Raw genomic sequence first — 20,295 nt, forward strand, 5'->3', positions numbered from 1 at the left:
CCACTGCAGCCCCAGTTTCTAACCTGCTCATGTAGCCACAGTATTTCTATTGGTATTTATATCTTCTGTGTTTCCTACATTACAACCGCAACTGCAGTTCACATTGTATTTAACTGATTAGAGAGTGCTATGGGACACCCTGAAGTTCTGAAGGACTATAGAAATGAAAGTTTTCTTCTTTATCATCTGCGAGAGAGACAAATTCAAGACAAGTTTGAGATTCTTGACTGGGACTGGATTATGTTTGTTTTAAACTCAATATGGAATCCAATATTATCTCACTTTCCCAGAGGGTCAGTTACCAGGAGATTACAAATTAATCCTGCCTATTGCAAAATACTAGGTCTAAAATAGCTTTATCCCTAGTTGGTTCCACAACATATTGTTTCTGGAAACTATCATGAGATCGTTCTTCAAATTGTTCTTCCAGACTACCTTTGAAAATTCCATTTGATTAAAAACGTGACAATTGAAAATGAAATGAAATGAAAATCGCTTATTGTCACGAGTAGGCTTCAAATGAAGTTACTGTGAAAAGCCCCTAGTCGCCACATTCCGGCACCTGTTCGGGGAGACTGTTACGGGAATCGAACCGTGCTGCTGGCCTGCTTGGTCTGCTTTCAAAGCCAGCGATTTAGCCCTGTGCTAAACAGCCCCTTATTACATTGCCTTTGTTCCCCAATTATTTCTTCTTTAGTGTTCTGTCTAATGGTATAAGATCTGTTAGGGACTCTACAAACTTCTCACACCAGCTTTTTCTGACCCTGTTTTCCTAATTTCCACCCACACTGATTCTACTATTGTCCTTCTAGATGGTAATGGTCATGGGTTTGGAAGGTGCTGTTTATGGAGCCTTGATGAATTCCTGCAGTGCATCTTATAGATGGTATACACGGCTCGTACACCCAAAGGGCACTTTTGATAGAAAATCCTTTCTCGCTAATGTCCTATGTTATCCTTTACTATCAGGGCTACTCCTCTTCATTTACCATCCTGGATATCTTTTGGAAATGTGGCGTATCCTGGAATACTTCCTTACTAGCCTTGGTCACCTTGCTATAGCCTCTCTCTAATGGCAATTACAATGAAACCTGTTGTAACCTGCCCGGTTCCCGTTGGGTGCGGACAATTGGTTACCCCATAAACTCTTTTGGGGAATATGAGCTCCCACAATCAGGGGGCCGGGCAATCATTAACCTTTAAGCTATATAAATAGAGCTTGCCAGTAGCACCTAGAGAGAGAACCAGTAGTGAACTACTGCTGCTGTGTAAATATTGTTGTAAATAAAAGTTACTTTCTGTTTGGCTCAACAAACTTGTTTGCTGAACTCTTTGTGGCCTTCACAAAAAAAAACATTTATCTCGATTTATACCACCCATTCATCTATCTTCCTGAGAACGCTTCTCACATTCAGATGAAGAATCTGAACTTGTGTGTTTTTTATTCCCATTCCTTGCATGGACCTTATTTATGATGCACCGTTACGGATGAACTCTCTGTCCCCTCTTGTCCAATTCAATCTGCCTTTACCCAGATCGTTACACAGCTCCATTGCCTCAACTTTGAGCTTCAGATTTCTAAATCTCCCTTTGCCTGATCCCTCCATGACGTGGCAGCACGGTAGCATTGTGGATAGCATAAATGCTTCACAGCTCCAGGGTCCCAGGTTCGATTCCCGGTTGGGTCTGTGTGGAGTCTGCACGTCCTCCCCGTGTGTGCGTGGGTTTCCTCCGGGTGCTCCGGTTTCCTCCCACAGTCCAAAGATGTGCGGGTTAGGTGGATTGGCCATGATAAATTGCCTGTATTGTCATAAAAAGTAAGGTTATGGGGGGGGGTTGTTGGGTTACGGGTATAGGGTGGATACGTGGGTTTGAGTAGGGTGATCATTGCTCGGCACAACATTGAGGGCCGGAGGGCCTGTTCTGTGCTGTACTGTTCTATGTTCTATGTTCTATCCTCCCCGTGTGTGCGTGGGTTTCCTCCGGGTGCTCCGGTTTCCTCCCACAGTCCAAAGATGTGCAGGTTAGGTGGATTGGCCATGCTAAATTGCCCTTAGTGTCCAAAATTTCCCTTAGTGTTGGGTGGGGTTACTGGGCTATGGGGATAGGGTGGAGTTGTTGACCTTGGGTAGGGTGCTTTTTCCAAGAGCCGGTGCAGACTCGATGGGCTGAATGGCCTCCTTCTGCACTGTAAATTCTATGAAACCTATTACCTGCCCCAACATTTTATGTTTAGTTTCAAGTCCTGTCCTCACCACTAGTTATACGATTCCCAGAAAACAGAATGGCGGTGACATAAATCTGACAAGAGTGAACATTCAGAGTCGTCCATGAGTGCGCGAAAGTCATGTTTTTTGTGTGTAATGGCAGGTGTTTTGCACTTTGTGCCTTTCCTCCCATTTCAATCACCCCTTGCCTTTGTGTAGCAGGAGGAGAATGTAAATCAAAGAGATAGAGAGGTGAAAGAGAGAGTGAGAGCGAGGGGGAGAGACAGGAGTGATGAGTGAAAAGGATAAGAGTGTGTTTGTGTGTGTGTGCAGGAGCGAGGAGTGAAAAGGATGTTTGTGGATTGCTGAATGTGAGGGTGGTGATGTTTGAGCAGCCTGTGGTGGCAGCAAAAGCCTACTGCACCTGGTATTCCCAGGCGGTCTCCCATCCAAGTACTAACCAGGCCTGAATCTGCTTAGCTTCCGAGATCAGACGAGATCGGGCGTTTTCAGACTAGTATGGCCGTAGGCATTTGCCTGCTCATTTTCTCCCTACTTAAACGCCACAATCCTGACACTGGTATTATTTCATAGCGTTCTATTATGCCACAGAATTTATTTTTCTCTTTTCATTTTCCACCACTCCCCAGACTTTCTCTCTTGATACTCGGGCACAAGTTACAATTCTTTCCCTTCATTCACAAGTTAGCACATTTGGCCTTCGAGTCTATACCACCATTCAATGAATTGTGTCTCCTCTGCTTTATGACTCCATTTCCCCGCCTTTCATCCTCATCATGAGCACCTTTGGTTGACAAAATATCGCAAAATATCAGATGTCAAATTTATTATTGATTGAGAATGAATTGCCTTTTGCAGCAGACATTTCCAATCTTCTGCCACACTTTAATGTGCTGATGTATTTTCAAATTATGCTCCGTTTGGCTCTAAGTTGTGGTCCAACACCCCTAGTCCCGCACTTCCCCAAACCAGCAGAACCAGTTTCTTGGGCAGAACATGGTGCAGTGGTTAGCACTGGGACTACAATGTTGAGAACCCGGGTTCGAATCCCAGCCCTGGGTCACTGTCCGTGTGCAGTTTGCACATTCTCCCCATGTTTGCGTGGGTTTCACCCCCACAACCCAAAGACGTGCAGATGGATTAGCCATGCTAAATTGCCCCTTAATTGGAAAATAATAATTGGGTACTCTAGATTTATAAAACAAAAGAAACAGTTTCTCCCTGTCTCCGCCATCTGTTCCCCAGGATATCCCAAAAACTTTGATCAAGCACAACTTGAGTTTCTAAAATCCAAGGGAAACTGACAGATACTACCGAGTTTACTATGATCTATTCTGTTGTCACTACGCTTGAATGATTCTGCTTGAATACCATGAGGCTGTTTTGTATAAGATACACGGACACATTTATTAACAATACTGAACTATATACATATTTAGTCGGGATGTGAAGGACTCTTTACTAGGTCCTTACATGTTGTTAGTGATCTTTAGACTGGCCCCAGCTCTAGGTCGGAGCTATTTTGCATCACTATGTGGGCGGTACTGTACTCAGTCTCATGTTAACCCTTTAGGTACCAGATCCTTGTTCTCCACCTCCCCTAAACTTTATTCCTTGTGTGGAGACTGACATTAGTTTATGCACAGCTTTTTTCAAGTCCGTCATTAATATAAGTCCTGGATACCAACTATAAACTATTCTAATGCTATGCTATTTCATGAGACAACATTAACATTAAGGGCATGCATTAACAATGTTCTGTCTGACTCTCCTGTCTCCCCCCAGTCTCTTATATCAGAAATTCAGGCTGTTTGGAGGTCTTCTCCTCCTGCCACGTTTTGCTTGGTGTCAGCTTGACAGACTGGGAGGCTCTGGAGATTCCTGCTTTTGGTGGTGGTCTGGAGGTCGTACTGGGAAGTAGACATTGTTTCCTTTCCTTCTTCCATTGACGGATGGTCCCCATGCCTGGTCGGTCTGATTAGTTTGACAGTGATTCTTTGTAGTTAGTTGTGATCGTTGTTTTCTCTGTGGACGAAACACATATTTATCAGATAGCCGGTTTGTTCCTTGTCTACCAACATATATTGACAAAACAGGATATCTTTCCAATCTTAGCGTCTTTCGAACAATAAATAAAAGGGTTCCTCGACAAGCAAATTCCACAAAGCACGAGTGTGACTCAGCCATCGTTGTCTACCTCATACGCTGCAGGAAAGGATGTCCCGAGCGTGGTACATTGGCGAGACCATGCAGACGCTGCGACAATGAATGAACGGACATCGCACGACAATCACCAGGCAGAAATGTTCCCTTCCAGTCGGGGAACACTTCAGCAGTCAGGGGCATTCAGTTTCTGATCTCCGGGTAAGCGTTCTCCAAGGCGGCCTTCAGGACGCGCGACAACGCAGAATCGCTGAGCAGAAACTTATAGCCAAGTTCCGCACGCATGAGTGCGGCCTCAACTGGGACCTGGGATTCATGTCGCATTACATTCATCCCCCACCATCTGGCCTGGACTTGCAAAATCCTACCAACTGTCCTGGCTTGAGACAATTCACACCTCTTTAACCTGGGGTTACCCCTATCTCTGGATCTGTAAAGACTTAATTATCTGCTAACGCTCGCATTCTAAGCATTGTCTGGCATATTTGAATTTGTCTATATAGATGTTTCTGGAACATACCTCTTCATTGAGGAAGGAGCAGTGTTCTGAAAGCTAGTGTTTGAAACAAACATGTTGGACATTAACTTGGTGTTGTAAGACTTCTTACTGTGCTCATCATGGGGACCACTGAGAAAGAACATGGACAATCTAGAAGAGGTTCCTCAGACACTTTTACCAATAGGCATCGGCCTAAAAAGAGGCAAGTGTGTTTTCCAAGTAAAAGCTGTGACATACTTGGATAATTGGTGGATAAGGACGTCCTGCACCCAATGGAGTAAAAGGTCCAGGCCATAAAAGGAGCCCCGACTCTACAAAACGCCATAGAACTGAGATCATTTCTGGGACTCCTGAGTTATTACGGGAACTTTATTCCAAATTAGGCCACCCTGCTGGAACCTCTTCATGTCTTGTTGGAGGCATTCGCAAGAGTCAGAGATAGCTGGTATCCTCAAACCTGCTGGCCCACTGTGATCCGGCTGCTGGCCCACTGTGACCCTCCCGGCTGCTGGCCCACTGTGATCCGGCTGCTGGCCCACTGTGACCCTCCCGGCTGCTGGCCCACTGTGATCCGGCTGCTGGCCCACTGTGATCCGGCTGCTGGCCCACTGTGATCCTCCCGGCTGCTGGCCCACTGTGATCCTCACGGCTGCTGGCCCACTGTGATCCTCCCGGCTGCTGGCCTACTGTGATCCCCCCGGCTGCTGGCCCACTGTGATCCGGCTGCTGGCCCACTGTGATCCGGCTGCTGGCCCACTGTGATACTCCCGGCTGCTGGCCCACTGTGATCCTCCCGGCTGCTGGCCCACTGTGATCCGGCTGCTGGCCCACTGTGATCCCCCCGGCTGCTGGCCCACTGTGATCCGGCTGCTGGCCCACTGTGATCCGGCTGCTGGCCCACTGTGATCCGGCTGCTGGCCCACTGTGACCCTCCCGGCTGCTGGCCCACTGTGATCCGGCTGCTGGCCCACTGTGATCCCCCCGGCTGCTGGCCCACTGTGATCCGGCTGCTGGCCCACTGTGATCCGGCTGCTGGCCCACTGTGACCCTCCCGGCTGCTGGCCCACTGTGATCCGGCTGCTGGCCCACTGTGATCCCCCCGGCTGCTGGCCCACTGTGATCCGGCTGCTGGCCCACTGTGATCCTCCCGGCTGCTCCCCACTGTGATCCTCCCGGCTGCTGGCCCACTGTGATCCTCCCGGCTGCTGGCCCACTGTGATCCCCCCGGCTGCTGGCCCACTGTGATCCGGCTGCTGGCCCACTGTGATCCCCCCGGCTGCTCCCCACTGTGATCCGGCTGCTGGCCCACTGTGATCCTCCCGGCTGCTGGCCCACTGTGACTCTCCCAGCTGCTGGCCCACTGTGATCCTCCCGGCTGCTGGCCCACTGTGATCCTCCCGGCTGCTGGCCCACTGTGATCCGGCTGCTGGCCCACTGTGACTCTCCCAGCTGCTGGCCCACTGTGATCCTCCCGGCTGCTGGCCCACTGTGATCCTCCCGGCTGCTGGCCCACTGTGATCCTCCCGGCTGCTGGCCCACTGTGATCCCCCCGGCTGCTGGCCCACTGTGATCCGGCTGCTGGCCCACTGTGATCCGGCTGCTGGCCCACTGTGATCCGGCTGCTGGCCCACTGTGATCCTCCCAGCTGCTGGCCTACTGTGATCCTCCCGGCTGCTGGCCCACTGTGATCCCCCCGGCTGCTGGCCCACTGTGATCCTCCCGGCTCCTGGCCCACTGTGATCCGCTGCTGGCCCACTGTGATTCCTCCCGCTCCTGGCCCACTGTGATCCGGCTGCTGGCCCACTGTGATCCCCCGGCTGCTGGCCTACTGTGATCCTCCCGGCTGCTGGCCCACTGTGATCCCCCCGGCTGCTGGCCCACTGTGATCCTCCCGCCGCCTGGCCCACTGTGATCCGGCTGCTGGCCCACTGTGATCCTCCCCGGCTCCTGGCCCACTGTGATCCGGCTGCTGGCCCACTGTGATCCTCCCGGCTGCTGGCCCACTGTGATCCTCCCGGCTGCTGGCCCACTGTGATCCGGCTGCTGGCCCACTGTGATCCTCCCGGCTGCTGGCCCACTGTGATCCTCCCGGCTGCTGGCCCACTGTGATCCTCCCGGCTGCTGGCCCACTGTGATCCTCCCGGCTGCTGGCCCACTGTGATCCTCCCGGCTGCTGGCCCACTGTGATCCTCCCGGCTGCTGGCCCACTGTGATCCCCCCGGCTGCTGGCCCACTGTGATCCTCCCGGCTGCTGGCCCACTGTGATCCGGCTGCTGGCCCACTGTGATCCAGCTGCTGGCCCACTGTGATCCTCCCGGCTGCTGGCCCACTGTGATCCTCCCGGCTGCTGGCCTACTGTGATCCCCCCGGCTGCTGGCCCACTGTGATCCCCCCGGCTGCTGGCCCACTGTGATCCGGCTGCTGGCCCACTGTGATCCGGCTGCTGGCCCACTGTGATCCTCCCGGCTGCTGGCCCACTGTGATCCTCCCGGCTGCTGGCCTACTGTGATCCTCCCGGCTGCTGGCCCACTGTGATCCCCCCGGCTGCTGGCCCACTGTGATCCCCCCGGCTGCTGGCCCACTGTGATCCTCCCGGCTGCTGGCCCACTGTGATCCCCCCGGCTGCTGGCCCACTGTGATCCCCCCGGCTCCTGGCCCACTGTGATCCCCCCGGCTGCTGGCCCACTGTGATCCTCCCGGCTGCTGGCCCACTGTGATCCTCCCGGCTGCTGGCCCACTGTGATCCTCCCGGCTGCTGGCCCACTGTGATCCTCCCGGCTGCTGGCCCACTGTGATCCTCCCGGCTGCTGGCCCACTGTGATCCGGCTGCTGGCCCACTGTGATCCTCCCGGCTGCTGGCCCACTGTGATCCCCCCGGCTGCTGGCCCACTGTGATCCCCCCGGCTGCTGGCCCACTGTGATCCCCCGGCTGCTGGCCCACTGTGATCCTCCCGGCTGCTGGCCCACTGTGATCCTCTCAGCTGCTGGCCCACTGTGATCCCCCCGGCTGCTGGCCCACTGTGATCCGGCTGCTGGCCCACTGTGATCCGGCTGCTGGCCCACTGTGATCCTCCCGGCTGCTGGCCCACTGTGATCCGGCTGCTGGCCCACTGTGATCCGGCTGCTGGCCCACTGTGATCCTCCCAGCTCCTGGCCCACTGTGATCCGGCTGCTGGCCCACTGTGATCCCCCCGGCTGCTGGCCCACTGTGATCCGGCTGCTGGCCCACTGTGATCCGGCTGCTGGCCCACTGTGATCCGGCTGCTGGCCCACTGTGATCCGGCTGCTGGCCCACTGTGATCCGGCTGCTGGCCCACTGTGATCCTCCCGGCTGCTGGCCCACTGTGATCCTCCCGGCTGCTGGCCCACTGTGATCCGGCTGCTGGCCCACTGTGATCCCCCCGGCTGCTGGCCCACTGTGACCCTCCCGGCTGCTGGCCCACTGTGATCCTCCCGGCTGCTGGCCCACTGTGATCCGGCTGCTGGCCCACTGTGATCCTCCCGGCTGCTGGCCCACTGTGATCCGGCTGCTGGCCCACTGTGATCCTCCCGGCTGCTCCCCACTGTGATCCTCCCGGCTGCTGGCCCACTGTGATCCTCCCGGCTGCTCCCCACTGTGATCCTCCCGGCTGCTGGCCCACTGTGATCCTCCCGGCTGCTGGCCCACTGTGATCCTCCCGGCTGCTGGCCCACTGTGATCCGGCTGCTGGCCCACTGTGATCCTCCCGGCTGCTCCCCACTGTGATCCTCCCGGCTGCTGGCCCACTGTGATCCTCCCGGCTGCTCCCCACTGTGATCCTCCCGGCTGCTGGCCCACTGTGATCCTCCCGGCTGCTCCCCACTGTGATCCTCCCGGCTGCTCCCCACTGTGATCCGGCTGCTGGCCTACTGTGATCCTCCCGGCTGCTGGCCCACTGTGATCCGGCTGCTGGCCCACTGTGATCCGGCTGCTGGCCCACTGTGATCCTCCCGGCTGCTGGCTTCCTGTGATCCGGCTGCTGGCCCACTGTGATCCTCCCGGCTGCTGGCCCACTGTGATCCGGCTGCTGGCCCACTGTGATCCTCCCGGCTGCTGGCCCACTGTGATCCTCCCGGCTGCTGGCCCACTGTGATCCCCGGCTGCTGGCCCCACTGTGATCCTCCGGCTGCTGGCCCACTGTGATCCTCCCGGCTGCTGGCCCACTGTGATCCCCCCGGCTGCTGGCCCACTGTGATCCCCCCGGCTGCTGGCCCACTGTGATCCTCCCGGCTGCTGGCCCACTGTGATCCTCCCGGCTGCTGGCCCACTGTGATCCTCCCGGCTGCTGGCCCACTGTGATCCTCCCGGCTGCTGGCCCACTGTGATCCGGCTGCTGGCCCACTGTGATCCTCCCGGCTGCTGGCCCACTGTGATCCCCCGGCTGCTGGCCCACTGTGATCCTCCCGGCTGCTGGCCCACTGTGATCCTCCCGGCTGCTGGCCCACTGTGATCCCCCGGCTGCTGGCCCACTGTGATCCTCCCGCTGCTGGCCCACTGTGATCCTCCCGGCTGCTGGCCCACTGTGATCCTCCCGGCTGCTGGCCCACTGTGATCCCCCCGGCTGCTGGCCCACTGTGATCCTCCCGGCTGCTGGCCCACTGTGATCCGGCTGCTGGCCCACTGTGATCCTCCCGGCTGCTGGCCCACTGTGATCCCCCCGGCTGCTGGCCCACTGTGATCCCCCCGGCTGCTGGCCCACTGTGATCCTCCCGGCTGCTGGCCCACTGTGATCCTCTCAGCTGCTGGCCCACTGTGATCCCCCCGGCTGCTGGCCCACTGTGATCCGGCTGCTGGCCCACTGTGATCCGGCTGCTGGCCCACTGTGATCCTCCCGGCTGCTGGCCCACTGTGATCCGGCTGCTGGCCCACTGTGATCCGGCTGCTGGCCCACTGTGATCCTCCCAGCTCCTGGCCCACTGTGATCCGGCTGCTGGCCCACTGTGATCCCCCCGGCTGCTGGCCCACTGTGATCCGGCTGCTGGCCCACTGTGATCCGGCTGCTGGCCCACTGTGATCCGGCTGCTGGCCCACTGTGATCCGGCTGCTGGCCCACTGTGATCCTCCCGGCTGCTGGCCCACTGTGATCCTCCCGGCTGCTGGCCCACTGTGATCCTCCCGGCTGCTGGCCCACTGTGATCCGGCTGCTGGCCCACTGTGATCCGGCTGCTGGCCCACTGTGATCCTCCCGGTTCTGGCCCACTGTGATCCCCCCGGCTGCTGGCCCACTGTGATCCGGCTGCTGGCCCACTGTGATCCTCCCGGCTGCTGGCCCACTGTGATCCTCCCGGCTGCTGGCCCACTGTGATCCGGCTGCTGGCCCACTGTGATCCTCCCGGCTGCTGGCCCACTGTGATCCCCCCGGCTGCTGGCCCACTGTGATCCGGCTGCTGGCCCACTGTGATCCTCCCGGCTGCTGGCCCACTGTGATCCGGCTGCTGGCCCACTGTGATCCCCCCGGCTGCTGGCCCACTGTGATCCGGCTGCTGGCCCACTGTGATCCTCCCGGCTGCTCCCCACTGTGATCCTCCCGGCTGCTGGCCCACTGTGATCCTCCCGGCTGCTCCCCACTGTGATCCTCCCGGCTGCTGGCCCACTGTGATCCTCCCGGCTGCTCCCCACTGTGATCCTCCCGGCTGCTCCCCACTCTGATCCGGCTGCTGGCCCACTGTGATCCTCCCGGCTGCTGGCTTCCTGTGATCCGGCTGCTGGCCCACTGTGATCCTCCCGGCTGCTGGCCCACTGTGATCCGGCTGCTGGCCCACTGTGATCCGGCTGCTGGCCCACTGTGATCCTCCCGGCTGCTGGCCCACTGTGATTCTCCCGGCTGCTGGCCCACTGTGATCCTCCCGGCTGCTGGCCCACTGTGATCCTCCTGGCTGCTGGCCCACTGTGATCCTCCCGGCTGCTGGCCCACTGTGATCCTCCCGGCTGCTGGCCCACTGTGATCCTCCCGGCTGCTCCCCACTGTGATCCGGCTGCTGGCCCACTGTGATCCTCCCGGCTGCTGGCCCACTGTGATCCGGCTGCTGGCCCACTGTGATCCTCCCAGCTGCTGGCCCACTGTGATCCTCCCAGCTGCTGGCCCACTCTGATCCGGCTGCTGGCCCACTGTGATCCGGCTGCTGGCCCACTGTGATCCTCCCGGCTGCTGGCCCACTGTGATCCGGCTGCTGGCCCACTGTGATCCTCCCGGCTGCTGGCCCACTGTGATCCTCCCGGCTGCTGGCCCACTGTGATCCTCCCGGCTGCTGGCCCACTGTGATCCCCCCGGCTGCTGGCCCACTGTGATCCCCCCGGCTGCTGGCCCACTGTGATCCTCCCGGCTGCTGGCCCACTGTGATCCCCCCGGCTGCTGGCCCACTGTGATCCCCCCGGCTGCTGGCCCACTGTGATCCTCCCAGCTGCTGGCCCACTGTGATCCCCCCGGCTGCTGGCCCACTGTGATCCGGCTGCTGGCCCACTGTGATCCTCCCGGCTGCTGGCCCACTGTGATCCTCCCGGCTGCTGGCCCACTGTGATCCTCCCGGCTGCTGGCCCACTGTGATCCGGCTGCTGGCCCACTGTGATCCTCCCGGCTGCTGGCCCACTGTGATCCTCCCGGCTGCTGGCCCACTGTGATCCTCCCGGCTGCTGGCCCACTGTGATCCCCTCGGCTGCTGGCCCACTGTGATCCGGCTGCTGGCCCACTGTGACCCTCCCGGCTGCTGGCCCACTGTGATCCCCTCGGCTGCTGGCCCACTGTGATCCGGCTGCTGGCCCACTGTGACCCTCCCGGCTGCTGGCCCACTGTGATCCCCTCGGCTGCTGGCCCACTGTGATCCGGCTGCTGGCCCACTGTGATCCCCCCGGCTGCTGGCCCACTGTGATCCTCCCGGCTGCTGGCCCACTGTGACCCTCCCGGCTGCTGGCCCACTGTGATCCTCCCGGCTGCTGGCCCACTGTGATCCTCCCGGCTGCTGGCCCACTGTGATCCTCCCGGCTGCTGGCCCACTGTGATCCTCCCGGCTGCTGGCCCACTGTGATCCTCCCGGCTGCTGGCCCACTGTGATCCTCCCGGCTGCTGGCCCACTGTGATCCCCCGGCTGCTGGCCCACTGTGATCCTCCCGGCTGCTGGCCCACTGTGATCCTCCCGGCTGCTGGCCCACTGTGATCCTCCCAGCTGCTGGCCCACTGTGATCCTCCCGGCTGCTGGCCTACTGTGATCCTCCCGGCTGCTGGCCCACTGTGATCCGGCTGCTGGCCCACTGTGATCCGGCTGCTGGCCCACTGTGATCCGGCTGCTGGCCCACTGTGATCCCCCCGGCTGCTGGCCCACTGTGATCCGGCTGCTGGCCCACTGTGATCCTCCCGGCTGCTGGCCCACTGTGATCCCCCCGGCTGCTGGCCCACTGTGATCCTCCCGGCTGCTGGCCCACTGTGATCCCCCCGGCTGCTGGCCCACTGTGATCCTCCCGGCTGCTGGCCCACTGTGATCCTCCCAGCTGCTGGCCCACTGTGATCCGGCTACTGGCCCACTGTGATCCCCCCGGCTGCTGGCCCACTGTGATCCTCCCGGCTGCTGGCCCACTGTGATCCGGCTGCTGGCCCACTGTGATCCTCCCGGCTGCTGGCCCACTGTGATCCTCCCGGCTGCTGGCCCACTGTGATCCGGCTGCTGGCCCACTGTGATCCGGCTGCTGGCCCACTGTGATCCCCCCGGCTGCTGGCCCACTGTGATCCGGCTGCTGGCCCACTGTGATCCGGCTGCTGGCCCACTGTGATCCGGCTGCTGGCCCACTGTGATCCGGCTGCTGGCCCACTGTGATCCGGCTGCTGGCCCACTGTGATCCGGCTGCTGGCCCACTGTGATCCGGCTGCTGGCCCACTGTGATCCCCCCAGCTGCTGGCCCACTGTGATCCTCCCGGCTCCTGGCCCACTGTGATCCGGCTGCTGGCCCACTGTGATCCTCCCGGCTGCTGGCCCACTGTGATCCTCCCGGCTGCTGGCCCACTGTGATCCTCCCGGCTGCTGGCCCACTGTGATCCGGCTGCTGGCCCACTGTGATCCTCCCGGCTGCTGGCCCACTGTGATCCTCCCAGCTGCTGGCCCACTGTGATCCGGCTGCTGGCCCACTGTGATCCTCCCGGCTGCTGGCCCACTGTGATCCTCCCGGCTGCTGGCCCACTGTGATCCGGCTGCTGGCCCACTGTGATCCTCCCGGCTGCTGGCCCACTGTGATCCGGCTGCTGGCCCACTGTGATCCTCCCGGCTGCTGGCCCACTGTGATCCTCCCGGCTGCTGGCCCACTGTGATCCCCCCGGCTGCTGGCCCACTGTGATCCTCCCGGCTGCTGGCCCACTGTGATCCTCCCGGCTGCTGGCCCACTGTGATCCTCCCGGCTGCTGGCCCACTGTGATCCTCCCGGCTGCTGGCCCACTGTGATCCTCCCGGCTGCTGGCCCACTGTGATCCTCCCGGCTGCTGGCCCACTGTGATCCTCACGGCTGCTGGCCCACTGTGATCCTCCCGGCTGCTGGCCCACTGTGATCCTCCCGGCTGCTGGCCCACTGTGATCCGGCTGCTGGCCCACTGTGATCCCCCCGGCTGCTGGCCCACTGTGATCCCCCCGGCTGCTGGCCCACTGTGATCCCCCGGCTGCTGGCCCACTGTGATCCTCCCGGCTGCTGGCCCACTGTGATCCTCCCGGCTGCTGGCCCACTGTGATCCAGCTGCTGGCCCACTGTGATCCCCCGGCTGCTGGCCCACTGTGATCCGGCTGCTGGCCCACTGTGATCCCCCCGGCTGCTGGCCCACTGTGATCCGGCTGCTGGCCCACTGTGATCCCCCCGGCTGCTGGCCCACTGTGATCCTCCCGGCTGCTGGCCCACTGTGATCCGGCTGCTGGCCCACTGTGATCCTCCCGGCTGCTGGCCCACTGTGATCCTCCCGGCTGCTGGCCCACTGTGATCCCCCCGGCTGCTGGCCCACTGTGATCCGGCTGCTGGCCCACTGTGATCCTCCCGGCTGCTGGCCCACTGTGATCCTCCCGGCTGCTGGCCCACTGTGATCCGGCTGCTGGCCCACTGTGATCCTCCCGGCTGCTGGCCCACTGTGATCCGGCTGCTGGCCCACTGTGATCCTCCCGGCTGCTGGCCCACTGTGATCCTCCCGGCTGCTGGCCCACTGTGATCCTCCCGGCTGCTGGCCCACTGTGATCCTCCCGGCTGCTGGCCCACTGTGATCCGGCTGCTGGCCCACTGTGATCCGGCTGCTGGCCCACTGTGATTCTCCCAGCTGCTGGCCCACTGTGATCCGGCTGCTGGCCCACTGTGATCCGGCTGCTGGCCCACTGTGATCCGGCTGCTGGCCCACTGTGATCCTCCCGGCTGCTGGCCCACTGTGATCCGGCTGCTGGCCCACTGTGATCCCCCCAGCTGCTGGCCCACTGTGATCCCCCCGGCTGCTGGCCCACTGTGATCCTCCCGGCTGCTGGCCCACTGTGATCCGGCTGCTGGCCCACTGTGATCCTCCCGGCTGCTGGCCCACTGTGATCCTCCCGGCTGCTGGCCCACTGTGATCCTCCCGGCTGCTGGCCCACTGTGATCCTCCCGGCTGCTGGCCCACTGTGATCCGGCTGCTGGCCCACTGTGATCCTCCCGGCTGCTGGCCCACTGTGATCCCCCCGGCTGCTGGCCCACTGTGATCCTCCTGGCTGCTGGCCCACTGTGATCCCCCCGGCTGCTGGCCCACTGTGATCCCCCCGGCTGCTGGCCCACTGTGATCCTCCCAGCTGCTGGCCCACTGTGATCCTCCCGGCTGCTGGCCCACTGTGATCCTCCCGGCTGCTGGCCCACTGTGATTCTCCCGGCTGCTGGCTCACTGTGATTCTCCCAGCTGATTGTTCTTACCTGTGACGCTTCTCCATATGGCTTCTGGGAGGTGCTGTCCCATTGATGGAATAATGGCACAGGTCGCCCCATCACATACACTTCCAGAACTCTGGCATATTTTTTGGAACGCCGCTATGCCCATATTTTACTGCGGGTAGATTGCAGGGGACCCACATCAGCCTGTATGTCTTTAAAGAGTAGGAGCTGAGTATAGAAGATGGCATCCTCCTGTGTGGAGCTCGTGTAGTCATCCCGTAGCCAGGCCAGGAATTGATCCTGCCGGACCTGCATAGTGTCACCCGGGAGCTTCAAAGATGAAGATGTTGGTGAGGAGTTCTGAAAGGACTTAGGTGGGGGGGCTCTGATGAGCATAAGTTACCCGAACAGAACAAAGAACAAAGAACAAAGAAAATTACAGCACAGGAACAGGCCCTTCAGCCCTCCCAGCCTGCGCCGATCCAGATCCTTTATCTAAACCTGTCTCCTATTTTCCAAGGTCTACTTCCCACTGTTCCCGCCCGTTCATATACCTGTCGAGATGCCTCTTAAATGATGCTATCGTGCCCGCCTCTACCACCTCCGCTGGTAAAGCATTCCAGGCACCCACCACCCTCTGCGTAAAAAACTTTCCACGCACATCTCCCTTAAACTTTCCCCCTCTCACCTTGAAATCGTGACCCCTTGTAACTGACACCCCCACTCTTGGGAAAAGCTTGTTGCTGTCCACCCTGTCTTTACCTCTCATCGTTTTGTAGACCTCAATCAGGTCCCCCCTCAACCTCCGTCTTTCCAACGAAAACAATCCTAATCTACTCAACCTTTCTTCATAGCTAACACCCTCCATACCAGGCAACATCCTGGTGAACCTCCTCTGCACCATCTCCAAAGTATCCGCATCCTTCTGGTAATGTGGCGACCAGAACTGCACGCAGTATTCCAAATGTGGCCTAACCAAAGTCCTATACAACTATAACATGACCTGCCAACTCTTGTACTCAATACCCCGTCCGATGAAGGCAAGCATGCTGTATGCCTTCTTGACCACTCTATCAACCTGCGTTGCCACCTTCAGGGTACAATGGACCTGAACTCCCAGATCTCTCTGTACATCAATTTTCCCCAAGACCCTTCCATTGAGCATATAGTCCGCTCTTGAATTAGATCTTCCAAAATGCATCACCTCGCATTTGCCTGGATTGAACTCCATCTGCCATTTCTCTGCCCAACTCTCCAATCTATCTATATTTTGTTGTATTCTCTGACAGTCATCCTCGCTATCTGCAACTCCACCAATCTTAGTATCATCTGCAAACTTGCTAATCAGACCACCTATACTTTCCTCCATGTCATTTATGTAGATCACAAACAGCAGTGGTCCGAGCACGGATCCCTGTGGAACACCACTAGTCACCCTTCTCCATTTTGAGACACTCCCTTCCACCACTGCTCTCCGTCTCCTGTTGCCCAGCCAGTTCTTTATCCATCTAGCTAGTACACCCTGAACCCCATACGACTTCTCTTTTTCCATCAACCTGCCATGGGAAACCTTATCAAACGCCTTACTAAAGTCCATGTATATGACATCTACAGCCCTTCCCTCATCAATTAACTTTGTCACTTCCTCAAAGAATTCTTGTACGGTTTGTAAGACATGACCTTCCCTGCACAAAACCATGCTGCCTATCACTGATAAGTCAATTTTCTTCCAGATGTGAATAGATCCTATCCCTCTGTATCTTCTCCAACAGTTTGCCTACCACTGACGTCAAGCTCACAGGTCTATAATTCCCTGGATTATCCCTGCTACACTTCTTAAACAAAGGGACAACATTAGCAATTCTCCAGTCCTCCGGGACCTCACCCGTGCTCAAGGATGCTGCAAAGATGCCTGTTAAGGCCCCAGCTATTTCAACCCTCGCTTCTCAGTAACCTGGGATAGATCCCATCCGGTCCTGGGGACTTGTCCACCCTAATGTCTTTTAGAATACCCAAAACTTCCCCTTTCCGTATGACAACTTGACCTAGAGTATTTAAACATCCATCCCTAGCCTCAATATCCGTCTTGTCCCTCTCCTTTGTGAATACCGATGCAAAGTACTCAGTAAGAATCTCACCCATTTCCTCTGAGTCCATGCATAAATTCCCTCTTTTGTCTTTGAGTGGGCCAATCCTTTCTCTAGTTACCCACTTGCTCCTTATATACGAATAAAAGGCTTTGGGATTTTCCTTAACCCTGTTAGCCAAAGATATTTCATGACCCCTTTTAGCCCTCTTTATTGCGCGTTTGAGATTCGTCCTTTCCCGATATTCCTCCAAAGCTTCATCACTTTTGAGCTGCCTCAATCCTATGTATGCTTCCTTTTTCATCTTAACTAGTCTCACAATTTCACCCGTCATCCACGGTTCCCTAATCTTGCCATTTCTATCTTTCATTTTCACAGGAACATGTCTGTCCTGCACTCTAATCAACCTTTCCTTAAAAGACGCCCACATTTCAAATGTGGATTTACCCTTAAACAGCTGCTCCCAATCTACATTCCCTAGCTCCTGCCGAATTTTGTGATACTCTGCCTTTCCCCAATTTAGCACTCTTCCTTTCGGACCATTCTTGTCCTTGTCCATGAGTATTCTAAAACTTACGGAATTGTGATCGCTATTCCCAAAGTAATCACCGACTGAGACATCAACCACCTGGCCGGGATCATTCCCCAATACCAGGTCCAGTATGGCCCCTTCCTGAATTGGACTATTTACATACTGCTCTAAAAAACCCTCCTGGATGCTCCTTACAAACTCTGCTCCATCTACGCCTCCAACACTACACGAATCCCATTCAATGTTGGGGAAGTTAAAATCTCCCATCATAACCACCCTATTGCTCCTACATTTTTCTATAATCTGTCTGCATATTTGTACCTCTACTTCATGCTCGCTTTTGGGAGGTCTGTAGTAAAGTCCCAACAATGTTACTGCACCCTTCCTATTTCTCAGCTCCACCCATATTGTCTCAGTGCTCGAATCCTCCATCGTGCCCTCCTTAATCACAGCTGTGATATCATCTCTGACGAGTAATGCAACTCCTCCACCCTTTCTACCTCCCTCTCTATCCCTCCTGAAGCATCTATACCCTGGGATATTCAGTTGCCAGTCCTGCCCTTCCCTCAACCAAGTCTCAGTAATACCAATAACATCATATTCCCAGGTACTGATCCAAGCCCTAAGTTCATCTGCCTTACCTGCTACACTACTCGCATTAAAACAAATGCACCTCAGACCATCTGTCCCTTTGAATTCATCATCTCTTCCCTGTCTACTCTTCCCCTTAGTCACATTGAGTTTATTGTCTCGTACCTTACCGGCTTTAGTTGCTGCTTCTTTACTGACCTCTAACTTCCTAATCTGGTTCCCATCCCCCTGCCACATTAGTTTAAAACCTCCCCAACAGTGTTAGCAAACGCACCCCCTAGGACATTGGTTCCAGTCCTGCCCAAGTGTAGACCATCCGGTTTGTAATGTTCCCACCACCCCCAGAACCGGTTCCAATGTCCCAAAAATCTGAACCCCTCCCTCCTGCACCATCTCTCAAGCCACGTATTCATTCTGACTATTCTTGAATTTCCACTCTGACTGTCCCGTGGCACTGGTAGCAATCCTGAGATTACTACCTTTGAGTCCTACTTTGTAACTTATCTCCTAACTCCCTAAATTCTGATTGTAGGACCTCATCCCTTTTTTTTACCTATATCATTGGTGCCTATATGCACCACGACAACTGGCTGTTCACCCTCCCCCTTCAGTATGTCCTGCAGCCGATCGGAGACATCCCTGACCCAGGCACCCGGAAGGCAACATACCATTCTGGAGTCTCGTTTTCGACCACAGAAACGCCTGTCTACTCCCCTTACAATTGAATCCCCTATGACTATAGCCCTGCCAGTCTTTTTCCGGCCCTTCTGTGCAGCAGAGCTAGCCACGGTGCCATGAGCCTGGCTACTACTGCCTTCCCCTGGTGAGTCATCTCCCCCAACAGTATCCAAAACGGTATACCTGTTTTGGAGGGAGATGACCGCAGGGGACACCTGCACTGCCTTCCTTCCCTTTCTCTGCCTTTTGGTCACCCATTCCCTGTCTCCCTCACCAATCCTAATCTGCGGTGTGACCAACTCACTAAATGTGCTATCCACAGCCTCCGCAGCATCGCGGATGCTCCAAAGTGAGTCCATCCGCAGCTCCAGAGCCGGCATGCGGTCTATCGGGAGCTGCAGCTGGACACACTTCCCGCACATGAAGGAGTCAGGGGCATCGGACCGCGTCCCTGAACTCCCACATTGCGCATGAGGAGCATAACACGGGTCTGGGATCTCCTGTCATTTTTACCCTTTACCTTAACTGATTACAAATATAGTATCAAATAATTAAAAAGTGAAAGGAATAAAGATTTTACTTCCCAATCACAATACTCACCAAAACACGAAGAGTTAAATTTCTCCCAGCAACTGCTAACTGGAGCACTTTCCTTGCCAGCCAATCAGGTCACTGCTTTGCTGTGATGTCACCCTTCAAGGTAAGTTTTTAAAGAGACAAACTTACCTTCCCAACAACCACGGTTGTTTTTTTTTTGGTTAGAGAAGGAGGTAGGAAGGGAAACACTGAGGAAGTGTTTCGGGTTTAACTGTCACTTGACAACAGCCCCTTCACAAACCACCTTCAAATTACGCTGACCGCACTGCACGTATGCAAATCTCCCCGGAACAGCCAATCAGTAGCTCCGCTCTGCTGCCCTCTGCTGGATGCTTGACTTCACTCGAACACCTCAGGTCTCTTCCACAAGTACACCTTCAGATTATGCTGACCGCACTGCACGTATGCAAATCTCCCCGGAACAGCCAATCAGTAGCTCCGCTCTGCTGCCCTCTGAGCACATGCCCAGCCCAACCACGGGCTCACCAGGTTTTACTGGGCTATTTGCTCCAATGGTACTGGCCTCCTGCCCGTATACTGTGGGTAAAACCCCAGTAGCGGTGGGAGGAGGCACCTAATTGACTATTAATTGGCCACTCGAGGGCCTCCCTTTGATAAGTGGGCCACCCAACTCTCCCCCTCAACTGGTAACGTATCTGTGACATCGGGTGCAGGCAGGTCGGTGATGGGCATGCCATGTTGCGTGGCGCTCAATTTAGTGTCACCATATCAGCCAGGGAGACTGAGCATAACATTTGCTCTTTGTCTGGAATGTTAGCATTGATTCCATTAACAATATCTGAGCTGGTTTATTCCTCTATTGAGAAAAGTATTGTTATAAATTGAATTGTCAGTGCTCACTCAGCTCTGGGAAGGTTGAAGTGGTTTATTTATGGCAATATCATTTCTTGGCATTCATAATGGGATTAAGTGGATCCATTTGTATCTAATGATTTGATTCCGTAATGTGAACCAATTTTATCTGGCAGCAAGTATATCTGATGTAACAAAGACAGCATGCTGGAAATATCCACCGCACTGTGGTGCCAGGTCAA

The 20,295-nt window shown here is 56.7% G+C and overlaps 1 protein-coding gene and 1 non-coding gene across 3 annotated transcripts in view; one reads left to right on the forward strand and one right to left on the reverse strand.

Moving 5' to 3' along the window:
- ncf1 (neutrophil cytosolic factor 1) overlaps window positions 1–20,295 on the forward strand; it is a 162,423-nt gene that overhangs the window by 17,842 nt on the left and 124,286 nt on the right. The window lies entirely within an intron of this gene.
- Window positions 2,620–2,738, reverse strand: LOC119975283. The gene has a single exon (XR_005462704.1). It is a non-coding gene; the product is annotated as a 5S ribosomal RNA (ribosomal RNA).

This window comes from Scyliorhinus canicula, chromosome 12 (assembly GCF_902713615.1).
Source record: "Scyliorhinus canicula chromosome 12, sScyCan1.1, whole genome shotgun sequence".
Lineage (NCBI taxonomy): Eukaryota > Metazoa > Chordata > Chondrichthyes > Carcharhiniformes > Scyliorhinidae > Scyliorhinus > Scyliorhinus canicula.